A 6,550-nucleotide genomic window follows, 5' to 3' on the forward strand; every position below is an offset into this window, starting at 1 on the left:
GACTCTTACCATAATATGTTACGTTAAACATACCAGTTGGTTATTTATGCCTCATATAACGTACACTTATTCAGCCTGTTGTTCACTATTCTTTATTTATTTTAAATTGCCTTTCAAATGTCTATTCTTGGTGTTGACTTTTATCAAATACATTTCCCCAAAAATGCGACTCATACTCCAGTGTGACTTATATATGTTTTTTTCCTTCTTTATTATGCATTTTCGGCAGGTGTGACTTATACTCCGGTGCGACTTATAATCCGAAAAATACGGTAATGTATATTGTTACACTCTATCCTGTGTATCCTTGTGACAAACAGGCTAAAGAACAGCTTCTTCCCCAGGGCCATAACCATCCTGAACGGACTGCCCCATTGTCCCTCATAACTGCCTTCTCTTCGGTGCAATAACCCATTCCACCAACCACCCTGTTTTTGTTTTTTTCATGTATATATTCATTTCACACCATATTCATTGCACTTCTACATTTTTTATATTTTTATATATTTGCACATTGTTTTTCTAGCATGCACACATTGCACTGTATGGAATGGCCTCAATCTCGTTACCTTGCGTAATGACAATAAAGCTGATTCTGATTCTGATTCTGATGTTTATTTATAGATTTCCAAAATGTATTAATTAATTATTAATTTTTTAAGTATTAATATTTATTTTTCTCAATGAATCCTACACAGCACAAAGACCGTTCACACGAGAAGCTAACGAACAAAAACAAGTTAAAGCAAGAAACCTAGAAGCTAAACACTTAACATGGACTATGGCGTGGAACAAACAAGACTTACTGTGGCATGAAACAACTTAACACTTACGTGAACACGGCATGAATCGAACAACTAGCAAAAACTTGGGATTGGACATGAAAACGAGCGGCATGAACTAAGCATGAAACAAGCAATCGCATGACACAAGCAATGGCGCCAGGCCGACTGACAGGCAAAGACAGGCTTAAATACGGGTCTCTTGATTAGAGCATGTGCGTGTCCCGAACACCAGAGGCAGGTGAAACTAACAGGTCGCCAAGGGTGCACAAAAACAGGAACTAATGGAGTCTTAAACTAACAGAAAATAACAAAAAACATGATCCAGACCACAGATCATGACAAAAACATATTCTCTTCATTACAATTGTTGCTGTTTTTTATTGAATGGTATCTGCTTCCAAGGTTATATCCCGTGCACTGAGTATTAATTAAGTATCAGCATGAGCCAATGCTGCCCCTGTATCTACTACTATTGTAACTACTCGATACCCACATTTCTAGTATCGCCCAAAGCTGATGTAAAGTATCCAAACAACAGAAGTATAGGTGTATAATAGATTTGAACAGAAGTGTAGATAGAACCATGCTACAACAGAAAGTAACCAGATTTTAACAGTAATAATAGTTAATAAACTACAACGGGAAATAACGCAATATGTTACTGCATGCGTCAGCAGCTAAATTAGGAGCCTTTGTAACCCATTTTAAATGGTTATGGTTATTGTAGGAGGCTGCAATATAGATGTTAGGCCATATTTCACATCCCTAATCAATTTGTCAAATCGCCACAAAAATGTAAGCGTTAATAACTGGGCTCCACAAGGTCAGAGCTTGATCATGATTGTTGTGTATGTTGAAGATGACACCCTGAAGGAATGAATTGGTCACAGTGCTACGTCGGGTGGAGGGGTGGGGTCCAGGGCACACTTTTACTGCAGGCGAGCTACTTTTCAATTGACCAAGTCGAAGGGATCTACCGCATTCATATATATCATTTATATTTATTTTTTACGAAAGAGACGTTTTTGTTAACAAGTTAAAGGTGTTTAATGATAATACAAGCACGTTTAACACATATAGATTCCTTTCTTTCATGAAGACAAGAATATAAGTTGGTGTATTACCTGATTGTGATGACTTGCATTGATTGGAATCAGACAGTAGTGATGATAACGTCCACATTTTCAAATGGAGGAGAAAAAAAGTCCTCCTTTCTGTCCAATACCACATGAAAGTGGTTGGTTTTTGGCATCTTATTTGTCCAGCTTCCATACTCCTTTTTATACACTTTACAAGAAATACATTGGCGGCAAACTCCGTAGCTTGCTAGCTTGTGCACGCTAGCTTTCTGAGACTCTTATTTTGTTAGCGCAGGCGGGATGAAGGAGGGTCTTTATTGTGAAGACAGGAACTGTGCAGTCCGTCTTTATAGAGTTTTGACGGCAGGTACGGCGTGAGAGGCGAGCGTCTGGGTGAGTGTTTCTTGGGTGCGTGTACCTTCTGTTCATTCTATTTCCAATTCTTAAATGCAAATCAAAAAACAAATGTTGGGCTATTTTTTCTATTTTCATTTCTAACTATTTAATAACGCTTTTTTGAAAACGACAATAGGACTCCTGCTGATTAAACATGGTCTGTGTACCTTCCGTTCAATTATATTTCCAATTCTGAAAACGCAAATCAAACAACAAAATTAGGGTCGTTTTTCGATTTTTATTAAAAATGGCAGATTTTAAAACAAAAAAGGGTTGATTTTAATTAAAATATCGCCCGAAAATTGGATTTTGTGTTGTTTTCCTTTTATGGATTTTAATTTTTCCAGAATAACACAAACATCGAAAAAAATGTTCATCCAAAATGCAAAAATGCGTGTTTATCTGTGATGACAAATTGAACCGGAAGCAGTATTTTATCTTTTCCTTTGCGTTTAGCATGTTTTTAGCATAACGCTAACATCTTTGTTCAGCAGGAGTCCTATTGTCGTTTTAAAAAAAGTGTCATTAAAAAGTTCTCCAACTTTTGTGTCAGAAATGAAAAGAGAAAAAATGGCCCGAAATGTAAGAATTTGAAATAGAATGAACGGAAGGCACACGGACCAAAGATGTTAGCGTTATGCTAAAAACATGCTAAACGCAAAGGAAAAGCTGAAATACTGCTTCCAGTTCAATATGTCATCACACAGATAAGCACGCATTTTTTACATTTTGGATGAATATATATTAGATTTTTGTGAAAAATAAAAATCCATAAAAGGAAAACAGCACAAAATCCAATTTTATGGTAATATTTGAATGAAAAGCAACCCTTTTTTTGTATGTTTTCAAATCTGCCATATATAATAAAAATCGAAAAACGGCCCTAATTTAGTTTTTTGATTTGCGTTTCAGAATTGGAAATAGAATGAACGGAAGCTAAACGGATCTTGCCGAGAGCTATTTTTTTCCACATTAAAAATCCAATTTAAAACCGCCGTGACCCATTGAAATATGATATAACAAACGGGTCCCCAAACTACGGCCCGCCAGTGTCCAAAATCTAGTCTGCAGGAAGTCCCAAGTTAAAAAAAAAGCAAGTTTTATTTTTTTATTTAGTTTTATTTTTTATTTTTTTTAAATCTGTCCTTTTTAATCCATTTTCTACCGCTTGTTACTCTTAGTGTCTCTTAGCTGCTCAGGCATATCATATTGTCTAAAAATGCATTTTCCCATTGACAACGTGACATCATCCGCAAAGTGCGAGCTCTTTCAGTAAATTAGTGCACGAGGAATATATATATATATATATATATATATATATATATATATATATATATATATATATATATATACAGCCCAGCCCCCGGCCAAATTGTTTTAACCTACTGCGGCCCCCGAGTCAAAAAGTTTGGGGACCACTGATATAACGGATGCCAAAAGTGAGGGTTATTGTATGCTGGTCCACAGAATGGAATAGCCGATGAAACCATTTTTACCACTGTGTTACATGGCCTTTCCTTTAAACAACACTCAGTAAACAATTGGGAACTGAGGAGACACATTTTTTAAGCTTCTCAGGTGGAATTCTTTCCTATTCTTGCTTGATGTACAGCTTAAGTTGTTCAACAGTCCGGGGGTCTCCGTTGTGGTATTTTAGGCTTCATAATGCACCACACATTTTCAATGGGAGACAGGTCTGGACTACAGGCAGGCCAGTCTAGTACCCGCACTCTTTTACTATGAAGCCACGCTGTTGTAACACATGGCTTGGCATTGTCTTGCTGAAATAAGCAGGGGCGTCCATGGTAACGTTGCTTGGATGGCAACATATGTTGCTCCAAAACCTGTATGTACCTTTCAGCATTAATGGTGCCTTCACAGATGTGTAAGTTACCCATGTCTTGGGCACTAATACACCCCCATACCATCACAGATGCTGGCTTTTGAACTTTGCGCCTATAACATTCCGGATGGTTCTTTTCCTCTTTGGTCCAGAAGACACAACGTTCACAGTTTCCAAAAACAATTTAAAATGTGGACTCATCAGACCACAGAACACTTTTCCACTTTGCATCAGTCCATCTTAGATGAGCTCGGGCCCAGCGAAGCCGGCAGCGTTTCTGGGTGTTGTTGATGAATGGCTTTCGCTTTGCATAGACTTTTAACTTGCACTTACAGATGTAGCAACCAACTGTAGTTACTGGCAGTGGTTTTCTGAAGTGTTCCTGAGCCCATGTGGTGATATCCTTTACACACTGATGTCGCTTTTTGATGCAGTACCGCCGAGGGCTCGAAGGTCTGTAATATCATCGCTTACGTGCTGTGATTTTTCCAGATTCTCTGAACCTTTTGATGCCTAGTGGTTAGAGTGTCCGCCCTGAGATCGGTAGGTCGTGAGTTCATACCAAAGACTATAAAAATGGGACCCATTACCTCCCTGCTTGGCACTCAGCATCAAGGGTTGGAATTGGGGGTTAAATGAATTGATTTACGTGGACCCCAACTTAAACAAGTTGAAAAACTTATTGGGGTGTTACCATTTAGTGGTCATCCATCCATCCATCCATCTTCTTCCGCTTATCCGAGGTCGGGTCGCGGGGGCAGCAGTCTAAGCAGGGAAGCCCAGACTTCCCTCTCCCCAGCCACTTCGTCCAGCTCCTCCCGGGGGATCCCGAGGCGTTCCCAGGCCAGCCGGGAGACATAGTCTTCCCAACGTGTCCTGGGTCTTCCCCGTGGCCTCCTACCGGTCGGACGTGCCCAAAACACCTTCCGAGGGAGGCGTTCGGGTGGCATCCTGACCAGATGCCCGAACCACCTCATCTGGCTCCTCTCGATGTGGAGGAGCAGCGGCTTTACTTTGAGCTCCCCCCGGATGACAGAGCTTCTCACCCTATCTCTAAGGGAGAGCCCCGCCACTCGGCGGAGGAAACTCATTTCGGCCGCTTGTACCCGTGATCTTGTCCTTTCGGTCATAACCCAAAGCTCATGACCATAGGTGAGGATGGGAACGTAGATCGACCGGTAAATTGAGAGCTTTGCCTTCCGGCTCAGCTCCTTCTTCACCACAACGGATCGATACAGCGTCCGCATTACTGAAGACGCCGCCTGTCAATCTCACGATCCACTCTTCCCCCACTCGTGAACAAGACTCCGAGGTACTTGAACTCCTCCACTTGGGGCAAGATCTCCTCCCCAACCCGGAGATGGCACTCCACCCTTTTTCTTTTTTTTTCATTTAGTGGTCAATTGTACGGAATATGTACTGTACTGTGCAATCTACTAATAAAAGCTTCAATCAATCAATCAAATCACCAAAAATGATTCCCGGGCGTGCCCACCGCTGCTGCCCACTGCTCCCCTCACCTCCCAGCGGGTGAACAAGGGGATGGGTCAAATGCCGAGGACAAATTTCACCACACCTGGTGTGTGTGTGTGTGTGTGACAATCATGGGTACTTTAACTTTAAATTACGGACCGTAGAGGGAGAAATCCCTAATTTCCTTGCAGTAGCTCATTGAGAAATGTTGTTCTTAAACTGTTCAACAATTTTCTCACGCATTTGTTGACAAAGTGGTGACCCTCGCCCCGTCCTCGTTTGTGAACGACTGAGCATTTCATGGGAGCTGCTTTTATACCCAATCATGGCACCCACCTGTTCCCAATTAGCCTGTTCACCTGTGGGATGTTCCAAATAAGTGTTTGACGTAGCATTTTTCAACTTTCTCAGTCTTTTTTGCCACTTTTTTGAAACATGTTGCAAGCATCAAATTCCAAATAAGCGAATATTTGCAAAAAATAACAACGTTTACCAGTTTGAACGTTAAGTATCTTGTCTTTGCAGTCTATTCAATTGAATATAAGCAGAGGTGGGTAGTAACGCGCTACATTTACTCCGTTACATCTACTTGAGTAACTTTTGGGATAAATTGTACTTCTAAGAGTAGTTTTAATGCAACATACTTTTACTTTTACTTGAGTATATTTATAGAGAAGAAACGCTACTTTTACTCCGCTACTTTTATCTACATTCAGCTCGCTACTCGCTACTAATTTTTATCGATCTGTTAATGCACGCTTTGTTTGTTTTGGTCTGTCAGACAGACCTTCATAGTGCCTGCGTTTCAACAAATACAGTCACTGGTGACGTTCACTCCATTCCACCAATCAGATGCAGTCACTGGTGACGTTCGACCAATCAAACAGAGCCAGGGGTCACATGACCTGATTTAAACAAGTTGAAAAACTTATTGGGGTGTTACCATTTAGTGGTCAATTGTACGGAATATGTAC

The sequence above is a fragment of the Nerophis lumbriciformis genome, linkage group LG21 (genome assembly GCF_033978685.3).
Source record: "Nerophis lumbriciformis linkage group LG21, RoL_Nlum_v2.1, whole genome shotgun sequence".
Lineage (NCBI taxonomy): Eukaryota > Metazoa > Chordata > Actinopteri > Syngnathiformes > Syngnathidae > Nerophis > Nerophis lumbriciformis.